The 23101-nt window shown below is 44.5% G+C and overlaps 1 protein-coding gene across 1 annotated transcript in view; it reads right to left on the bottom strand.

The window, feature by feature from the left end:
* The window catches only part of TAF1B (TATA-box binding protein associated factor, RNA polymerase I subunit B), a 128401-nt gene that overhangs the window by 100473 nt on the left and 4827 nt on the right, over nucleotides 1-23101 (bottom strand). The window lies entirely within an intron of this gene.

The following is a 23101-nucleotide window of genomic DNA, read 5'->3' as shown; positions in this document are numbered from 1 at the left end:
GCTAGCACACTGTATAGTGGCGTATAGATAGATAGATTTATCAGTTCAGGCATTAGAGCACTTTAGGTCTGGCAAGCTATAGGTGATTATTGAGGTTAATTAAACCTGGTACTATAGGAACTGTGGTTTCCTGTCAAATTGATTGTATCCAATATACCTCTTTTAGTACCGTCTTGCTTATGTAGAGAATTGATATTTTTTGTATTTCCTGGTGTGGTCATTGCTCCCAGCCGTTTTATGAGCTTTACCCTGCTTTTTTCTATATATTTGTATTTTACTATGTTTATTAAAATTGGTTTTTAAATTTATAGCTTATGCCTCTTTTTCCCTTTATATGTTTGGGGGAATTTTTGGTTTGATATTATGATTTTGAGGTGTGCTAAATACCTTTGTGGGACTCTTGATAAATTTAGTTAAAGAAGTTGCCTGGCCTCTATAATAAACTAATACAGGCTCACTTGCACTAGCCCCCATAAGTCCGGCACATGCCACTCCAGTGGTCCAGTGGAAGAGAAATGATGACTTCCTGTTCTTTAATCCCGACTGCCAGAGTTTATGATTGGCTGCAGCGGTTGAGCGACTAGAACAATGCATTAGCACATGAACCTTTCACCATTGCCAGTCCTAAACATAGTTTACAGCCAGAAAGCTCTTCACACTTAATAATTATTAAATCAGTGTACATCCCGCTATGTCCTCACACTGCGTATGGTGGGGTGCAACCTACGGCTTGCAGCATTTATGGGGGGAGGGCCCCATCTGCGGCTCAGACACACACTTTGTGCAACTTCTACTGAATGTTTCTTCATATACTGCTCTGCTCTATAACATGCTGCCGGCAGAGCAGACGCCATATTCAGTCCCACGGGCTCCATTTACAAGGGTGGGCACCTACTCCGACATCTCCTTCATAAATACTGCATTCCCCAAAGTAAAATAAGAATCCCAGATCCTCCCCTCCTGCACTGGTGCTGCCCCAGCAACGTCTGCGCCGGGCGTCCCAGGGCCACAGCAATCACATGGCAGAACAATGGCATGCGAGCCAAGGAGACCTGGCGCAGACACCGCTGGAGCAGCATCAGTGCTGGAGGAGCTGTTATTTTACTTTGGAAATACAGAATTTAGAAAAGGGCTGTCCAAGTCATGGCGGACCACCGGATTCAAGTTAGTCTGCAGTTAGCTATTAGTTATTAGTTAGTTATTCGATTTTCATGTATGGCAGTTAGCTATTAGATATTAGATAGTTATTCGATTTTCCATGCATGGTAAATTATACATAGAGTGGATATTGTTTGGGTAAAATTTTGATCAGGACTTTGAGATGTTTATATTGCCTACTTGTGGTCCTGGGTTATTCACATAAATCTCTTTTGTCGCACATAATCAAACATACGCAATCGTATGTAAGTTCAATTTGAAAATAGGTACCCTAGACTACTAGCACTCAAAATGACCAGCTCAATGTCCTGAACAATATTTGCCAAAAAAAATATCAACTCTATGTGTAGTTCAGAAGTTATTCACGTAAATCGCTTATGTCGCGAATAGTGTTGAGCGATACCATCCGATACTTGAAAGTATCGGAAAGTATCGGCCGATACCGGCAAAGTATCGGATCTAATCCGATACCGATACCCGATACCAATACAAGTCAATGGGACTCAAGTATCGGACGGTATCCCTGATGGTTCCCAGGGTCTGAAGGAGAGGAAACTCTCCTTCAGGCCCTGGGAACCATACTAATGTGTAAAATAAAGAATTAAAATAAAAAATATTGCTATACTCACCTCTCAGACGCAGCCTGGACTTTACCGCCGTAACCGGGAGCCTTCTTTGCTTAAAATGCGCGCGTTTAATGGTTTCCGTGACGTCACGGCTTCTGATTGGTCACGTGCCGCCCATGTGACCGCGACGCGACCAATCACAACAAGCCGTGACGTAATTTTCAGGTCCTTTCAGGCATTCAGGATTTGAAAATTACGTCACGGCTTGTGATTGGTCGCGTCGCGGTCACATGGGCGACGCGACCAATCACAAGCCGTGACGTCACGGGAGGCAGTAAACGCGCGCATTTTAAAATTACGTCACGGCTTCTGATTGGTCGCGTGCCGCCCATGTGACCGCGACGCGACCAATCACAAGCCGTGACGTAATTTTCAAATCCTGAATGCCTGAAAGGACCTGAAAATTACGTCACGGAAACCATTAAACACGCGCATTTTAAGCAAAGAAGGCTCCCGGTTACGGCGGTAAAGTCCAGGGGCCTCCGGACAGGTGAGTATATCCCTATTTTTTATTTTAATTCTTTATTTTACACATTTATATGGATCCCAGGGCCTGAAGGAGAGTTTCCTCTCCTTCAGACCCTGGGAACCATACACTGGAAACTTCCGATTCCGATTCCCGATACCACGAAAGTATCGGATCTCGGTATCGGAATTCCGATACCGCTAAGTATTGGCCGATACCCGATACTTGCGGTATCGGAATGCTCAATACTAGTCGCGAATAAACAAACGCACTCAATCGTACGTAAGTTCAATTTGAAAGCAGGTACCCTTGACCACTAGTACTCAAAATGAACATATCAATGTCCTGAACAATATTTACCAAAAAAATATCAAGTCTATGTGTAGTTCAGAAGTTATTCACGTAAATCGCTAATGTCGCGTATAAACAAATGCACTCAATCGTACGTAAGTTCAATTTGAAAGCAGGTACCCTTGACCACTAGTACTCAAAATAACCAGCTCAATGTCCTGAACAATATTTCCAAAAAAAAATATCAACTCTATGTGTAGTTCAGAAGTTATTCGCGTAAATCGCTTATGTCACGAATAAACAAACGCACTCAATCGTCCGTAAGTTCAATTTGAAAATAGGTACCCTGGACTACTAGCACTCAAAATGACCAGCTCAATGTCCTGAACAATATTTGCCCCCCAAAATATCAACTCTATGAGTAGTTCAGAATTTATTCACGTAAATCGCATATGTCGCGAATAAACAAACGCACTCAATCGTACGTAAGTTCAATTTGAAAATAGGTACCCTGGACTACTAGCAGTCAAAATGACCAGCTCAATGTCCTGAACAATATTTGCCCCCCAAAATATCAACTCTATGAGTAGTTCAGAATTTATTCACGTAAATCGCATATGTCGCGAATAAACAAACGCACTCAATCGTACGTAAGTTCAATTTGAAAATAGGTACCCTGGACTACTAGCACTCAAAATGACCAGCTCAATGTCCTGAACAATATTTGCCCCCCAAAATATCAACTCTATGAGTAGTTCAGAATTTATTCACGTAAATCGCATATGTCGCGAATAAACAAACGCACTCAATCGTACGTAAGTTCAATTTGAAAATAGGTACCCTGGACTACTAGCAGTCAAAATGACCAGCTCAATGTCCTGAACAATATTTGCCAAAAAAAGTATCAACTTTATGTGTAGTTCAGAAGTTATTCACGTAAATCGCTTATGTCGCGAATAAACAAACGCACTCAATCGTACGTAAGTTCAATTTGAAAATAGGTACCCTGGACCACTAGCACTCAAAATGACCAGCTCAATGTCCTGAACAATATTTAAACAAAAAAATATCAACTCTATGTGTAGTTCAGAAGTTATTCACGTAAATCGCTTATGTCGCGAATAAACAAACGCACTCAATCGTACGTAAGTTCAATTCAAAAAGAAGTACCATGGACCACTAGCACTCAAAATGAACATATCAATGTCCTGAACAATATTTCCCCAAAAAATTATCAACTCTATGTGTAGTTCAGAAGTTATTCACGTAAATCGCTTATGTCGCGAATAATCAAATGCACTCAATCGTACGTAAGTTCAATTTGAAAACAGGTACCCTGGACCACTAGTACTCAAAATGACCAGCTCAATGTCCTGAACAATATTTGCCAAAAAAATTATCGACTCTATGTGTAGTTCAGAAGTTATTCACGTAAATCGCTTATGTCGCGCATAATCAAACGCACTCAATCGTACATAGGTTTAATTTGAAAAGAGGTACCCTGGACCACTAGCACTCAAAATGAACATATCAATGTCCTGAACAATATTTGCCAAAAAAATGTTTAATTCAAGGGTTGTTGAACAGATGCTAAGTTTGTGTGTGAAATTACACTTAATAAAGTTTTATGTCATCAAATTATTTATATGTAATTGTATCGTCATTCTTAACCTTTTTTTAACTTTACATAGTGGTTGTTGTGTAGACATGGGGGTCAGTGGGTGCTCTTGTCCGCTGTCCCGAATGCCTTTACAAAGACAGCATGGACCGTGGCTCATCCCAACTGAACGCTGACCTCCTCAACAGTGCGTGGAGCACTACTCATACAACACAGGGTGAGGGAATCACAATATTAAGACTTTCTTGGATCTCCAAACAATTAATGGCATATATCACACAACCAGCAAAACACAAAATGTAACAGGCAACAGTTTCTCACCCTTCCACTGGCTCACCAGGGATTATAATATCCGTTCATCAGAGCTTCCAGGGCTACTTACTCCAAGCCAGCAGCACCCCGCTTTCGGCGGGCACCCACCGAGAACGGAATAATGCCAGATTTAGGAAGCTGACTGAGTACCGCAAATTCTGTAGTCAGGTGACTGGATTGTCCCAAGCTGTATACCATCCTTATGTAGTCTTTGATATCTCAGCCGAATCCTTGCATTCGATGCTGAAGTCCATGTAGTCTTAAAAACCATGTTCGGTTGTGGCCTGCCAATCGGATCCGCAGATCAAAAATTGGTACCATGCAGCAAGAGAGACTTGGTCACTGAACAGTCCTTCTATACCCCTGAGCTCTCAATTAAGACTTGGGGCTTCATGATTGGTGGAATAAGAGTGTGCTAGATTGGCTAGATTCCAAGCCGCAAACATAATATCCCTAGTACTAATGGTGTCTTAAGGCCCCGTCTCACATAGCGATTTACCAACGATCACGACCAGCGATACGACCTGGCTGTGATCGTTGGTAAGTCGCTGTGTGGTCACTGGGGAGCTGTCACACAGACAGCTCTCTCCAGCGACCAACGATCGGGGGAACGACTTCGGCATCGTTGAAACTGTCTTCAACGATGCCGAAGTCCCCCTGCAGCACCCGGGTAACCAGGGTAAACATCGGGTTACTAAGCGCAGAGCCGCGCTTAGTAACCCGATGTTTACCCTGGTTACCAAAAAAAACAAACAGTACATACTCACCATCTGATGTCCGTCAGGTCCCTTGCCGTCTGCTTCCTGCTCTGACAGTGCCGCCATACACTGAGAGCAGAGCGCAGCGGTGACGTCACTGCTGCGCTCTCGCTGTACGGCCGGATCTCAGTCAGAGCAGGAAGCAGACGGCAAGGGACCTGACGGACATCAGATGGTGAGCATGTACTGTTTTTTTTTTTTTGGTAACCAGGGTAAACATCGGGTTACTAAGCGCGGCCCTGCGCTTAGTAACCCGATGTTTACCCTGGTTACCAGCGTAAAATGTAAAAAAAACAAACAGTACATACTCACATTCGCGTCCCCCGGCGTCCACTTCCCACTCTGACTGAGTGCCGGCCCTAACAGCAGAGGTGACGTCACCGCTCTGCTGTGCTTTCACTTTCACTTTACGGTGCTCAGTCAGTGTGGGAAGCGGACGGCGGGGGACGCGAATGTGAGTATGTACTGTTTGTTTTTTTTACATTTTACGCTGGTAACCAGGGTAAACATCGGGTTACTAAGCGCGGCCCTGCGCTTAGCTACCCGATGTTTACCCTGGTTACCAGTGTAAAACATCACTGGTATCGTTGCTTTTGCTGTCAAACACAACGATACACGGCGATCGGACGACCAAATAAAGTTCAGAACTTTATTCAACGACCAGCGATATCACAGCAGGATCCTGATCGCTGCTGCGTGTCAAACTAAACGATATCGCTAGCCAGGACGCTGCAACGTCACGGATCGCTAGCGATATCGTTTAGTGTGAAGGTACCTTTAGGGTATGTGCACACGTCAGGATTTCTTGCAGAAATTTCCTGAAGAAAAACGGAAATTTTCTGCAAGAAATCCGCATGTTTCTTTTTGCGTTTTTTCCCGTTTTTTTCTAGTTTTTTTAGCATTTTGCAAGCGTAATTAGCTTGCAGAATGCTAAAGTTTTCCAAGCGATCTGTAGCATCGCTTGGAAAACAGATTAACAGGTTGGTCACACTTGTCAAACATAGTGTTTGACAAGTGTGACCAACTTTTTACTATAGATGCAGCCTGTGAAGCATCAATAGTAAAAGATAGAATGTTAAAAATAATAAAAAAAATGGTTATACTCACCTACTGCAGACAGCCGATCTCCTCAGCGGCTTCCGTTCCTATAGATGGTGTTGGTGGAAGTCGATGCGTCTGAGGTTGGTGTGGGAGCGGTGCTGTCACAAGGCTCGTCCTTGAGCGGTTTGCGTCCATGCGCCTATTTTTACAAGAAACTGTCGCCCGCCGAACGTAACTACGATATCGGCAACAGAGAGTTGTTGGCAATCAAATTGGCCTTTGAGGAATGGCGACACTTCTTGGAGGGGTCTGTTCATCAGGTTACTGTTATTACTGACCATAAGAATTTGCTTTATTTGGAGTCTGCCAAGCGTCTGTCTCCCAGGCAGTCTCGCTGGGCATTGTTTTTCATGCAGTTCAACTTTGTTGTCACTTACAGACCTGATTCTAAAAACACTACGGCGGATGTTTTGTCCAGGTGTTTTCCGGGGGGAGAGCCTCGGGAAGATCCAGTACCCATCCTCCAAAAGGGTGTTGTGGTTTCGGCTCTCACTACCGAGGTTGAGGCTGAGATTGCCGAGGCCCAGGAAGAGGTACCATCTGAGCTTCCCGTCAACAAAACGTTTGTACCGCTTCATCTCCGCTTAAAGGTTTTGGCGGAGCATCATGAGGCTGTCCTGGCTGGCCATCCAGGGGTTAGGGGTACCTTGGAGTTGGTGTGACGTCGGTTTTGGTGGCCCAAGATCTGACAAGACGTGGTCTCATACGTGTCAGCTTGCACCACGTGCGCTAGGACTAAGACCCCCCGCTCCCGTCCTGTTGGCACACTACTTCCTCTCGAGGTACCTAGTAAGCCATGGACGGAAATCTACATGGATTTTATCACTGACTTGCCCTCCTCAGCTGGGAACACGGTCATCTTGGTGATTGTTGATCGGTTCTCAAAAATGTCGCACTTTGTGTCTGCCTTCGTTGCCTAACGCTAAGACTCTGTCTCAGGTATTTGTACAGGAGGTGGTCAGACTTCATGGGGTTCCATCTGACATCGTTTCTGATAGGGGGTCTCAGTTTGTGGCAAAGTTTTGGAAATCATTTTGTTCACGGCTGGGGATCAAGTTGTCTCATTCTTCGGCGTTTCATCCTCAGTCAAATGGTCAGACCGAGCGTATGAACCAAAATTTGGAACAGTACTTACGCTGCTTTGTTTCGGATAACCAGGAGGAGTGGTCGAAGTTCCTTCCTTTGGCTGAGTTTGCCATCAATAATCACCATCAGGAGTCATCTGGGGAGTCTCCTTTTTTTGTGTTTACGGGCTTCATCCTCAATTTTGTACTTTGAGTCAGGGGGGCTCTTCCGGTGTCCCAGAGGAAGACCAGTTAGGAGCACAATTATCATCAGTCTGGAGGAGAGTTAAACAACGCCTGTTGAGTGTGGGTGCTAGGTACAAACGTGTGGCTGACAGTAGGCGTGTGCCAGGTCTGGACCTGAGTGTGGATGACTGGGTGTGGTTATCCACAAAGAACATAAGACTCAAAATACCATCCCTTAAATTGGGTCCACGGTTTATTGGTCCATTTAGGGTCGCCGCTGTCATTAACCCAGTAGCGTACCGGTTGGAGCTTCCTACGTTGTATAAAATACACAACGTGTTCCACAGATCGTTGTTAAAGAAGGTGGTGGGTCTTGTGTTGTGAATTCTGCTCTTGGGTTCCCTCCGGTGGTTGTTGGTGGTAATGCAGTTGTCCCTGAAGTGCAATCTTGGGCAGGTGTCTCTGCTGATTGCAGCTCTGACTGGGCTATTTAGGTCTGCAGGATTCTTTAGTCATTGCCGGTTGTCCATTGTTCTTGGAGGTTTCACATCTCTATCTGGTTCCTTCTGCCCTGCTGCCCAAACCAGCAAAGATAAGTTCTGGTGTTTTGTTTCTGCAGCCCACATGCTGTGGGCTTTACAGTTTAGTGCTTTTCAATGTTTTTTCTTGTCCAGCTTAGTCTGTGTAAGGATTTGTTCAGTCAAGTTGGATTCTCTGGAGATCAGATATACACTTCATATCTTTAGTTAGATGTGGAGTTTGTATTTTCTGCTGTGGATATTTTCTAGTGTTTTAATACTGACCGCATAGTGCTCTGTCCTATCCTTTCTATTTAGCTAGAGTGGCCTCCTTTGCTAAATTCTGTTTTCAGTCTGCGTGTGTTTTTTCCTCTCCTCTCACAGTCAATATTTGTGGGGGGCTGCCTATCCTTTGGGGATTTTCTCTGAGGCAAGATAGTATTCCCATTTCTATCTATAGGGGTATTTAGTCCTCCGGCTGTGTCGAGGTGTCTAGGATTGTCAGGAACATCCCACGGCTACTTCTAGTTGCGGTGTTAAGTTCAGGGTTTGCGGCCAGTACAGGTGCCACCTTCTCCAGAGAAAGTCTCATGCTGCTCCAAGGTCACCGGATCATAACAGTCTTGTGGACACGACGCCAATGCCTTCTCCAGTCTTGGTGGATGGAAATTTGGAATTTGAAGTCTCCAAGGTGGTTGACTCTCGTGTAGTGCACCGCACTTTACAGTACTTGGTACACTGGTGCGGTTATGGGCCTGAGGAGAGGTCCTGGGTACCAGTCTCGGACGTTCATGCGGATCGGCTGGTCAGGTTGTTACACCGCCGCCAATCGGACAAGCCGGGTCCTATAAACCGTGAGGGCCCTGGGGTCCCTCATAGAAGGCGGGGTACTCTCATGTCGGACGCTGTTCAGACCAGGTCGTCCGACAAACAGCGGTAATTCCGCTTTTGTCCACTATGCGCTCATTGGTGTCGGCTAGATTTTAGCTAGCTGGTCCGGGGTTAATTTACCTGGTGCTCGGATTGGAAGCTGGGCCATGCCCACTGCCTTTAAATAGTTCCCCTGATCATTGGGCGTCGCCGATTATAGCTTCTGTCTTGAGCGTTGTTATCTCGGTCTGGAGTGGTGAGCTAGTAGTTGGAGTATCGTTGCTGGTGGTGTATTTCCCTTTGTCTTATTTACTCCTTTCTATATTTGTATTTGTTTTGCCCTTTGCATTTATAGTGTATTCCTGAGTGACTGCGGCGTGGTGCTTATTTTTCCGTTATCCTTGTCTGTGCTAACTGTGGGTATAGGAGTGTGGACTCTTCACTGGGTGGTGGGTTGCGGTTTCAGCCTAGGGTTGAAACAGGAGATAGGGCAAGGGCGGAGGCCCAGACATGCACACCATCAGTGTAAACTCTGGGAGAGGGTCAGTCAGGGTTTCCCTAGTCTGAGGGAAATCGCAGGGGCCCCGGGTTATTAGCTCTTTCCTACCTAGGTCTCCCGTGACAGGTGTGTGCAGGACCTTCGATGACGTCGCAGTGACGTGACCGCGACGTCATCGCGGTCATGTGACCGCGACGTCATCGCAGGTCCTTCAAACACACCAGCTATAGGAACGGAAGCGGCAGCATGCACCGCTGAGAGGCGGGAAGACTCCGGGGGCCATCGAAGGTGAGTATATCACGATTTTTTATTTTAATTCTTTTTTTTACCAATTATACGGTGCCCAGTCCATGGAGGAGAGTCTCCTCTCCTCCACCCTGGGTACCAACCGCACATAATCTGCTTACTTCCCGCATGTTGGGCATAGCCCCATGCAGAAAGTAAGCAGATCAATGCATTCCTAGGTGTGCGGAATCCCCGCAATTCCGCAAATTTAATGAGCATAATATCAAAACCAGGCAACATACTTGATACTGAGAGGAATAGCAAAGCACTAAATAGTGCCAAGCAGCCCCCACCATAAAAAGCCAACTCCATATAAGCCATGTGAAAACAGGAGAAAACCCAGGAGTATAAAGATAGAAAATACTTTATTAATACATATACATAATAATTACTTCATAGCAAAACTAGAAAACATGATAAAACCAGGATGGTAATAAGAGTGGGTAGGAATCACCAGGTGTGCAGCACCCGTGGGGCCAGCATGCATATGAACATAGGCAAGAGACCACTACTCTAGTAATACATAGATGTATAGGTCAAAGTGACATGAATGAAAGTGGTCTAAATTAATCTTACCGCTGCTGGGTCCAAGGTGGCGCACACCGGGATATGTCCTTTAGGCAAGGTCCCCAGGACCTTGCCTAAAGGACATATCCCGGTGTGCGCCACCTTGGACCCAGCAGCGGTAAGATTAATTTAGACCACTTTCATTCATGTCACTTTGACCTATACATCTATGTATTACTAGAGTAGTGGTCTCTTGCCTATGTTCATATGCATGCTGGCCCCACGGGTGCTGCACACCTGGTGATTCCTACCCACTCTTATTACCATCCTGGTTTTATCATGTTTTCTAGTTTTGCTATGAAGTAATTATTATGTATATGTATTAATAAAGTATTTTCTATCTTTATACTCCTGGGTTTTCTCCTGTTTTCACAAATTTAATGAGCATGTTGTTTTTTTTTCCGCGATGCGATTTTTTCACGGAAAAAAATGCAACATTTGCACAAGATATGCGGAATACACTGAAAATAATGGGAGGCATACTGGGAGGCATACGTAAGCGTTTTTTTCCTGTTTTTTTTTGCGTTTTTATCACGTTTTTATAGCGAAAAAAATGCGAAAAATACTGAACGTGTGCACATGGCCTTAAAGTCTTGTAGAAACAATGAGGGGCTTATCACATGGTAATAAACAGAATACCATCATGTGTGACCAAATTTTATGAAACTCAACCCATGCTAGGCATTGAAAGAGTCCATGTCATCACTGTTCTGTTCTGAAGAGATACACTCACTTGGAAGCCATCGAAGTATGCCATAGAGCGGCCCTACTTGTAGGATTGTCTGTGAACGTCATCTGTCCATGGTAAGGATTTGTGTTGAATTGGCATACTGAAGTTCTTACACTGTAACCTCAAGTCTGAATTTCAGTGTTGTTGTGCTTGTCCTGTTTGAAAGTTAAATTTATATTTGGGTATATAAAATTTTTAATATGTTTAAGAATAAAAGTAAATGATGAGATCAGTCTCAACATTTTACTTAAAAATGTACTTGCTTAATGTAAATTTTTTGAATCATTTTTGTTTTGATATCTCAAAAAGGTTAAATATTGGAGGTCTTGCTTTAAAATTTTTGTCTTAATACGAAACTGCTACAGTGTATGTATAAATATTGTTGACAAGTATCATCTTGTCAACTAGTGTGCAAGGAAGTAGTGCTTCAAATAGATATTCATACTCTATGTATTATGGGCACAAATTATGTGATATTAAAATAATTTATAATAATATTAGAAAGTATACATATTATAAATGTTTATTATATTCACGTCACTGACAATAATTTCAAAATATGTGGATTATTAACCTGATCAAGGTTGTTGATTTAGTAGTATGGTTTTAGTACACTATGATAATTAGACATAAATTTTATTTGTTACCAATCCTTGTAATATCTATGAAATGCAACTAAAGTGAGTTGCGTCATTGTGAAAGTGTAACATTCATGCATTTTAAATACAGTGGATAATTTGAATGCGCATAAAATTTTTAGGTTGTTGGCTTAGGAATGTTTTGATGTACGAAGAGCAGCCATAAGGCCCCGTCTCACTTAGCGAGATCGCTAGCGAGATCGCTGCTGAGTCACAAGTTTGGTGACGCAACAGCGACCTCCGTAGCGATCTCGCTATGTGTGACACGTAGCAGCGACCAGGCCCCTGCTGTGAGATCGCTGGTCATGTCGGAATGGCCTGGACCTTTTTTTGATCGTTGAGGTCCCGCTGGGTAGCACACATCGCTGTGTTTGACACCTTACCAACGACCTCGTTGACGACTCAGACACTGAATCGTCATAATAGCTCCCATGTGACATCGTTGTACAGGTCGCTGGTGAGATGTCAAACAGTGAGATCGCAGCTGCGATCGTTGGAGATCTCACTGTTTGACATCTCACGAGCGACCACATAGCGACGCAGCAACGATCCCTGACAGGTCGTATCATTGTCGGGATCGCTTTAGCGTCGCTAAGTGAGACGGGGCCTATAGTCACTTTAAGATTTTTAAAAGGCAGATAAGAGACTTTAGTTATGTCTCAGTGTATCACTTCAGAACAGAACAGTGATGACATGGACTCTTTCAATGCCTAGCATGGGTTGAGTTTCATAAAATTTGGTCACACATGATGGTATTCTGTTTATTACCATGTGATAAGCCCCTCATTGTTTCTACAAGACTTTAAGGCCATGTGCACACGTTCAGTATTTTTCGCATTTTTTCGCTATAAAAACGCAAAAAAAAACCAGGAAAAAAACGCTTACGTATGCCTCCCATTATTTTCAGTGTATTCCGCATATCTTGTGCAAATGTTGCATTTTTTTCCGTGAAAAAATCGCATCGCGGAAAAAAAAACAACATGCTCATTAAATTTGCGGAATTGCGGGGATTCCGCACACCTAGGAATGCATTGATCTGCTTACTTTCTGCATGGGGCTATGCCCAACATGCGGGAAGTAAGCAGATTATGTGCGGTTGGTACCCAGGGTGGAGGAGAGGAGACTCTCCTCCATGGACTGGGCACCGTATAATTGGTAAAAAAAAGAATTAAAATAAAAAATCGTGATATACTCACCTTCGATGGCCCCCGGAGTCTTCCCGCCTCTCAGCGGTGCATGCTGCCGCTTCCGTTCCTATAGCTGGTGTGTTTGAAGGACCTGCGATGACGTCGCGGTCACATGACCGCGATGACGTCGCGGTCACGTCACTGCGACGTCATCGAAGGTCCTGCACACACCTGTCACGGGAGACCTAGGTAGGAAAGAGCTAATAACCCGGGGCCCCTGCGATTTCCCTCAGACTAGGGAAACCCTGACTGACCCTCTCCCAGAGTTTACACTGATGGTGTGCATGTCTGGGCCTCCGCCCTTGCCCTATCTCCTGTTTCAACCCTAGGCTGAAACCGCAACCCACCACCCAGTGAAGAGTCCACACTCCTATACCCACAGTTAGCACAGACAAGGATAACGGAAAAATAAGCACCACGCCGCAGTCACTCAGGAATACACTATAAATGCAAAGGGCAAAACAAATACAAATATAGAAAGGAGTAAATAAGACAAAGGGAAATACACCACCAGCAACGATACTCCAACTACTAGCTCACCACCCCAGACCGAGATAACAACGCTCAAGACAGAAGCTATAATCGGCGACGCCCAATGATCAGGGGAACTATTTAAAGGCAGTGGGCATGGCCCAGCTTCCAATCCGAGCACCAGGTAAATTAACCCCGGACCAGCTAGCTAAAATCTAGCCGACGCCAATGAGCGCATAGTGGACAAAAGCGGAATTACCGCTGTCTGTCGGACGACCTGGTCTGAACAGCGTCCGACATGAGAGTACCCCGCCTTCTATGAGGGACCCCAGGGCCCTCACGGTTTATAGGACCCGGCTTGTCCGATTGGCGGCGGTGTAACAACCTGACCAGCCGATCCGCATGAACGTCCGAGACTGGTACCCAGGACCTCTCCTCAGGCCCATAACCGCACCAGTGTACCAAGTACTGTAAAGTGCGGTGCACTACACGAGAGTCAACCACCTTGGAGACTTCAAATTCCAAATTTCTATCCACCAAGACTGGAGAAGGCATTGGCGTCGTGTCCACAAGACTGTTATGATCCGGTGACCTTGGAGCAGCATGAGACTTTCTCTGGAGAAGGTGGCACCTGTACTGGCCGCAAACCCTGAACTTAACACCGCAACTAGAAGTAGCCGTGGGATGTTCCTGACAATCCTAGACACCTCGACACAGCCGGAGGACTAAATACCCCTATAGATAGAAATGGGAATACTATCTTGCCTCAGAGAAAATCCCCAAAGGATAGGCAGCCCCCCACAAATATTGACTGTGAGAGGAGAGGAAAAAACACACGCAGACTGAAAACAGAATTTAGCAAAGGAGGCCACTCTAGCTAAATAGAAAGGATAGGACAGAGCACTATGCGGTCAGTATTAAAACACTAGAAAATATCCACAGCAGAAAATACAAACTCCACATCTAACTAAAGATATGAAGTGTATATCTGATCTCCAGAGAATCCAACTTGACTGAACAAATCCTTACACAGACTAAGCTGGACAAGAAAAAACATTGAAAAGCACTAAACTGTAAAGCCCACAGCATGTGGGCTGCAGAAACAAAACACCAGAACTTATCTTTGCTGGTTTGGGCAGCAGGGCAGAAGGAACCAGATAGAGATGTGAAACCTCCAAGAACAATGGACAACCAGCAATGACTAAAGAATCCTGCAGACCTAAATAGCCCAGTCAGAGCTGCAATCAGCAGAGACACCTGCCCAAGATTGCACTTCAGGGACAACTGCATTACCACCAACAACCACCGGAGGGAACCCAAGAGCAGAATTCACAACACAAGACCCACCACCTTCTTTAACAACGATCTGTGGAACACGTTGTGTATTTTATACAACGTAGGAAGCTCCAACCGGTACGCTACTGGGGTAATGACAGCGGCGACCCTAAATGGACCAATAAACCGTGGACCCAATTTAAGGGATGGTATTTTGAGTCTTATGTTCTTTGTGGATAACCACACCCAGTCATCCACACTCAGGTCCAGACCTGGCACACGCCTACTGTCAGCCACACGTTTGTACCTAGCACCCACACTCAACAGGCGTTGTTTAACTCTCCTCCAGACTGATGATAATTGTGCTCCTAACTGGTCTTCCTCTGGGGCGCCGGAAGAGCCCCCCTGACTCAAAGTACAAAATTGAGGATGAAGCCCGTAAACACAAAAAAAGGAGACTCCCCAGATGACTCCTGATGGTGATTATTGATGGCAAACTCAGCCAAAGGAAGGAACTTCGACCACTCCTCCTGGTTATCCGAAACAAAGCAGCGTAAGTACTGTTCCAAATTTTGGTTCATACGCTCGGTCTGACCATTTGACTGAGGATGAAACGCCGAAGAATGAGAACTTGATCCCCAGCCGTGAACAAAATGCTTTCCAAAACTTTGCCACAAACTGAGACCCCCTATCAGAAACGATGTCAGATGGAACCCCATGAAGTCTGACCACCTCCTGTACAAATACCTGAGACAGAGTCTTAGCGTTAGGCAACGAAGGCAGACACAAAGTGCGACATTTTTGAGAACCGATCAACAATCACCAAGATGACCGTGTTCCCAGCTGAGGAGGGCAAGTCAGTGATAAAATCCATGGAGATTTCCGTCCATGGCTTACTAGGTACCTCGAGAGGAAGTAGTGTGCCAACAGGACGGGAGCGGGGGGTCTTAGTCCTAGCGCACGTGGTGCAAGCTGACACGTATGAGACCACGTCTTGTCAGATCTTGGGCCACCAAAACCGACGTCACACCAACTCCAAGGTACCCCTAACCCCTGGATGGCCAGCCAGGACAGCCTCATGATGCTCCGCCAAAACCTTTAAGCGGAGATGAAGCGGTACAAACGTTTTGTTGACGGGAAGCTCAGATGGTACCTCTTCCTGGGCCTCGGCAATCTCAGCCTCAACCTCGGTAGTGAGAGCCGAAACCACAACACCCTTTTGGAGGATGGGTACTGGATCTTCCCGAGGCTCTCCCCCCGGAAAACACCTGGACAAAACATCCGCCGTAGTGTTTTTAGAATCAGGTCTGTAAGTGACAACAAAGTTGAACTGCATGAAAAACAATGCCCAGCGAGACTGCCTGGGAGACAGACGCTTGGCAGACTCCAAATAAAGCAAATTCTTATGGTCAGTAATAACAGTAACCTGATGAACAGACCCCTCCAAGAAGTGTCGCCATTCCTCAAAGGCCAATTTGATTGCCAACAACTCTCTGTTGCCGATATCGTAGTTACGTTCGGCGGGCGACAGTTTCTTGTAAAAATAGGCGCATGGACGCAAACCGCTCAAGGACGAGCCTTGTGACAGCACCGCTCCCACACCAACCTCAGACGCATCGACTTCCACCAACACCATCTATAGGAACGGAAGCCGCTGAGGAGATCGGCTGTCTGCAGTAGGTGAGTATAACCATTTTTTTTATTATTTTTAACATTCTATCTTTTACTATTGATGCTTCACAGGCTGCATCTATAGTAAAAAGTTGGTCACACTTGTCAAACACTATGTTTGACAAGTGTGACCAACCTGTTAATCTGTTTTCCAAGCGATGCTACAGATCGCTTGGAAAACTTTAGCATTCTGCAAGCTAATTACGCTTGCAAAATGCTAAAAAAACTAGAAAAAAACGGGAAAAAACGCAAAAAGAAACATGCGGATTTCTTGCAGAAAATTTCCGTTTTTCTTCAGGAAATTTCTGCAAGAAATCCTGACGTGTGCACATACCCTAAAGGTACCTTCACACTAAACGATATCGCTAGCGATCCGTGACGTTGCAGCGTCCTGGCTAGCGATATCGTTTAGTTTGACACGCAGCAGCGATCAGGATCCTGCTGTGATATCGCTGGTCGTTGAATAAAGTTCTGAACTTTATTTGGTCGTCCGATCGCCGTGTATCGTTGTGTTTGACAGCAAAAGCAACGATACCAGTGATGTTTTACACTGGTAACCAGGGTAAACATCGGGTAGCTAAGCGCAGGGCCGCGCTTAGTAACCCGATGTTTACCCTGGTTACCAGCGTAAAATGTAAAAAAAACAAACAGTACATACTCACATTCGCGTCCCCCGCCGTCCGCTTCCCACACTGACTGAGCACCGTAAAGTGAAAGTGAAAGCACAGCAGAGCGGTGACGTCACCTCTGCTGTTAGGGCCGGCACTCAGTCAGAGTGGGAAGTGGACGCCGGGGGACGCGAATGTGAGTATGTACTGTTTGTTTTTTTTACATTTTACGCTGGTAACCAGGGTAAACATCGGGTTACTAAGCGCGGCCCTGCGCTTAGCAACCCGATGTTTACCCTGGTTACCCGGGGACCTCGGCATCGTTGCTCGCTGGAGAGCGGTCTGTGTGACAGCTCTCCAGCGACCACACAGCGACGCTGCAGCAATCGGCATCGTTGTCGCTATCGCTGCAGCGTCGCTTAATGTGAAGGTACCTTAAGGAGTGCAGGTTTACAGTTCCTGTTGACTCATGTAATTACCTTTGCCAGGGAAGGTCACAGACTCAGATAAATCAATTATGCTAACCTTTCATTGTATTGCTCGATTCTATGTAAATTGGCTGACTCTATCTCATTTCTGTTAAGGCCCCGTCTCACATAGCGAGATCGCTGCTGAGTCACTAGTTTTGTGACGCAACAGCGACCTCAGTAGCGATCTCGCTATGTGTGACACGTACCAGCGATCAGGCCCCTGCTGTGAGATCGCTGGTCGTGTCGGAATGGCCTGGACCTTTTTTTGGTCGTTGAGGTCCCGCTGACATCGCTGAATCGGTGTGTGACACCGATCCAGCGATGTCTTCACTGGTAACCAGGGTAAACATCGGGTTACTAAGCGCAGGGCCGCGCTTAGTAACCCGATGTTTACCCTGGTTACCAAAAAAAAAAAAACAGTACATGCTCACCATCTGATGTCCGTCAGGTCCCTTGCCGTCTGCTTCCTGCTCTGACTGAGATCCGGCCGTACAGCGAGAGCGCAGCAGTGACGTCACCGCTGCGCTCTGCTCTCAGTGTATGGCGGCACTGTCAGAGCAGGAAGCAGACGGCAAGGGACCTGACGGACATCAGATGGTGAGTATGTACTGTTTGTTTTTTTTGGTAACCAGGGTAAACATCGGGTTACTAAGCGCGGCTCTGCGCTTAGTAACCCGATGTTTACCCTGGTTACCCGGGTGCTGCAGGGGGACTTCGGCATCGTTGAAGACAGTTTCAACGATGCCGAAGTCGTTCCCCCGATCGTTGGTCGCTGGAGAGAGCTGTCTGTGTGACAGCTCCCCAGTGACCACACAGCGACTTACCAACGATCACAGCCAGGTCGTATCGCTGGTCGTGATCGTTGGTAAATCGCTATGTGAGACGGGGCCTTAAGACACCATTAGTACTAGGGATATTATGTTTGCGGCTTGGAATCTAGCCAATCTAGCACACTCTTATTCCACCAATCATGAAGCCCCAAGTCTTAATTGAGAGCTCAGGGGTATAGAAGGACTGTTCAGTGACCAAGTCTCTCTTGCTGCATGGTACCAATTTTTGATCTGCGGATCCGATTGGCAGGCCACAACCGAACATGGTTTTTAAGACTACATGGACTTCAGCATCGAATGCAAGGATTCGGCTGAGATATCAAAGACTACATAAGGATGGTATACAGCTTGGGACAATCCAGTCACCTGACTACAGAATTTGCGGTACTCAGTCAGCTTCCTAAATCTGGCATTATTCCGTTCTCGGTGGGTGCCCGCCGAAAGCGGGGTGCTGCTGGCTTGGAGTAAGTAGCCCTGGAAGCTCTGATGAACGGATATTATAATCCCTGGTGAGCCAGTGGAAGGGTGAGAAACTGTTGCCTGTTACATTTTGTGTTTTGCTGGTTGTGTGATATATGCCATTAATTGTTTGGAGATCCAAGAAAGTCTTAATATTGTGATTCCCTCACCCTGTGTTGTATGAGTAGTGCTCCACGCACTGTTGAGGAGGTCAGCGTTCAGTTGGGATGAGCCACGGTCCATGCTGTCTTTGTAAAGGCATTCGGGACAGCGGACAAGAGCACCCACTGACCCCCATGTCTACACAACAACCACTATGTAAAGTTAAAAAAAGGTTAAGAATGACGATACAATTACATATAAATAATTTGATGACATAAAACTTTATTAAGTGTAATTTCACACACAAACTTAGCATCTGTTCAACAACCCTTGAATTAAACATTTTTTTGGCAAATATTGTTCAGGACATTGATATGTTCATTTTGAGTACTAGTGGTCCAGGGTACCTCTTTTCAAATTAAACCTATGTACGATTGAGTGCGTTTGATTATGCGCGACATAAGCGATTTACGTGAATAACTTCTGAACTACACATAGAGTCGATAATTTTTTTGGCAAATATTGTTCAGGACATTGAGCTGGTCATTTTGAGTACTAGTGGTCCAGGGTACCTGTTTTCAAATTGAACTTACGTACGATTGAGTGCATTTGATTATTCGCGACATAAGCGATTTACGTGAATAACTTCTGAACTACACATAGAGTTGATAATTTTTTGGGGAAATATTGTTCAGGACATTGATATGTTCATTTTGAGTGCTAGTGGTCCATGGTACTTCTTTTTGAATTGAACTTACGTACGATTGAGTGCGTTTGTTTATTCGCGAAATAAGCGATTTACGTGAATAACTTCTGAACTACACATAGAGTTGATAATTTTTTGGGGAAATATTGTTCAGGACATTGATATGTTCATTTTGAGTGCTAGCAGTCCAGGGTACCTCTTTTCATATTGAACTTATGTACGATTGAGTGCGTTTGTTTATTCGCGACATAAGCGATTTACGTGAATAACTTCTGAACTACACATAGAGTTGATATTTTGTTGGGCAAATATTGTTCAGGACATTGATCTGGTCATTTTGAGTACTAGTGGTCAAGGGTACTTGTTTTCAAATTGAACTTACGTATGATTGTGTGCGTTTGTTTATTCGTGACATAAGGGATTTACGTGAATAACTTCTGAACTACACATAGAGTTGATATTTTTTTTGGTAAATATTGTTCAGGACATTGAGCTGGTCATTTTGAGTGCTAGTGGTCAAGGGTACCTCTTTTCAAATTGAACTTACGTACGATTGAGTGCGTTTGTTTATTCTCGACATAAGCGATTTAGGTGAATAACTTCTCAACTACACATAGAGTTGATATTTTTTTGTTTAAATATTGTTCAGGACATTGAGCTGGTCATTTTGAGTGCTTGTGGTCCAGGGTACCTATTTCCAAATTGAACTTACGTACGATTGAGTGCGTTTGTTTATTCGCGACATAAGCGATTTACGTGAATAACTTCTGAACTACACATAGAGTTGATATTTTTTTTGGTAAATATTGTTCAGGACATTGAGCTGGTCATTTTGAGTGCTAGTAGTCCAGGGTACCTCTTTTCAAATTGAACTTATGTACGATTGAGTGCGTTTGTTTATTCGCGACATAAGCGATTTACGTGAATAACTTCTGAACTACACATAGAGTTGTTATTTTTTGGGCAAATATTGTACAGGACATTGATCTGGTCATTGTGAGTACTAGTGGTCAAGGGTACCTGTTTTCAAATTGAACTTACGTATGATTGAGTGCGTTTGTTTATTCGCGACATAAGCGATTTTCGTGAATAACTTCTGAACTACACATAGAGTTGATATTTTTTTGTTTAAATATTGTTCAGGACATTGAGCTGGTCATTTTGAGTGCTAGCGGTCCAGGGTACCTATTTTCAAATTGAACTTACGTACGATTGAGTGCGTTTGTTTATTCGCGACATAAGCGATTTTCGTGAATAACTTCTGAACTACACATAGACTTGATATTATTTTTGGCAAATATTGTTCAGGACATTGAGCTGGTCATTTTGACTGCTAGTGGTCCAGGGTACCTGTTTTCAAATTGAACTTATGTACGATTGAGTGCATTTGTTTATTCGCGACATAAGCGATTTACGTGAATAACTTCTGAACTACACATAGACTTGATATTATTTTTGGCAAATATTGTTCAGGACATTGAGCTGGTCATTTTGAGTGCTAGTGGTCCAGGGTACCTATTTTCAAATTGAACTTACGTACGATTGAGTGCGTTTGTTTATTCGCGACATAAGCGATTTACGTGAATAACTTCTGAACTACACATAGAGTTGATATTTTTTTTGGTAAATATTGTTCAGGACATTGAGCTGGTCATTTTGACTGCTAGTGGTCCAGGGTACCTATTTTCAAATTGAACTTACGTACGATTGAGTGCGTTTGTTTATTCGCGACATAAGCGGTTTACGTGAATAACTTCTGAACTACACATAGAGTTGATATTTTTTTGTTTAAATATTGTTCAGGACATTGAGCTGGTCATTTTGAGTGCTAGTGGTCCAGGGTACCTATTTCCAAATTGAACTTACGTACAATTGAGTGCGTTTGTTTATTCGCGACATAAGCGATTTACGTGAATAAATTCTGAACTACACATAGAGTTGATTTTTTTTGGGGTAAATATTGTTCAGGACATTGAGCTGGTCATTGTGAGTACTAGTGGTCAAGGGTACCTGTTTTCAAATTGAACTTACGTATGATTGAGTGCGTTTGTTTATTCGCGACATAAGCGATTTACGTGAATAACTTCTGAACTACACATAGAGTTGATATTATTTTTGGCAAATATTGTTCAAGACATTGAGCTGGTCATTTTGAGTGCTAGTGGTCCAGGGTACCTATTTTCAAATTGAACTTACGTACGATTGAGTGCGTTTGTTTATTCGCGACATAAGCGATTTACGTGAATAACTTCTGAACTACACATAGAGTTGATATTATTTTTGGCAAATATTGTTCAGGACATTGAGCTGGTCATTTTGAGTGCTAGTGGTCCAGGGTACCTATTTTCAAATTGAACTTACGTACGATTGAGTGCGTTTGTTTATTCGCGACATAAGCGGTTTACGTGAATAACTTCTGAACTACACATAGAGTTGATATTTTTTTGTTTAAATATTTTTCAGGACATTGAGCTGGTCATTTTGAGTGCTAGTGGTCCAGGGTACCTATTTTCAAATTGAACTTACGTACGATTGAGTGCTTTTGTTTATTCGCGACATAAGCGATTTACGTGAATAACTTCTGAACTACACATAGAGTTGATATTTTTTTTGGCAAATATTGTTCAGGACATTGAGCTGGTCATTTTGAGTGCTAGTGGTCCAGGGTACCTATTTCCAAATTGAACTTACGTACGATTGAGTGCGTTTGTTTAATCGCGGCATAAGCGATTTACGTGAATAACTTCTGAACTACACATAGAGGTGATATTTTTGGGGGCAAATATTGTTCAGGACATTGAGCTGGTCATTTTGAGCGCTAGTGGTCCAGGGTACCTCTTTTCAAATTGAACTTACATACAATTGAGTATGTTTGATTATGTGCGACAAAAGAGATTTATGTGAATAACCCAGGACCACAAGTAGGCAATATAAACATCTCAAAGTCCTGATCAAAATTTTACCCAAACAATATCCACTCTATGTATAATTCACCATGCATGGAAAATCGAATAGCTAACTAATATCTAATAGCTAACTGCCATACATGAAAATCGAATAACTAATATCTAATAGCTAACTGCAGACTAACTTGAATCCGGTTGGCGGACCCTTGTTATTGCCCTCACATATGATAGTAATCAGTGCAGGGATGACTGACAGGAGACTGCACAGGGCGGGATAGCGGACAGCAGCTATGGGGATGGGAGGGGGATGCGCTCCATCACTGCTGCTCTCCATCACTGCTGCTCTCTACCGGGGAGGACCTGGGTACCAAGTCTCGCATCTTCCTGGGGGAGGGGAGTCCTCATGGGGGGGCCTCGCACCAGGGGCGTAACTACCGCGGTCGCAGGGGTCGCAATTGCGACGGGGCCCGCAGTGCTTAGGGGCCCACCCAGTCCAGCAGACTGGGCGGGCTCCTAAAAACTCTAAGCTACAAAATGGGCCGCCGGCCCTTTAAATAATTCTTCCTTACAGGCCCTGCTGCGCGTGCACTCGCGATCACGGGTGGGACTGCACTTGACCCGCAGCAGAGCCCCTCCACCGCAGAGAGCCGCACACCACTACTATAGCTGCCACTGCTCTGTGCGCACAGGACCTGTGATGAGGTCACAGGAGGGGAGGAGTTGGAGTCA

Source organism: Ranitomeya variabilis, chromosome 2, assembly GCF_051348905.1.
Source record: "Ranitomeya variabilis isolate aRanVar5 chromosome 2, aRanVar5.hap1, whole genome shotgun sequence".
Classification (NCBI taxonomy): domain Eukaryota; kingdom Metazoa; phylum Chordata; class Amphibia; order Anura; family Dendrobatidae; genus Ranitomeya; species Ranitomeya variabilis.
Note: the sequence above shows the minus strand (reverse complement) of the source record. Positions and strands in the feature narration are given on the sequence as shown.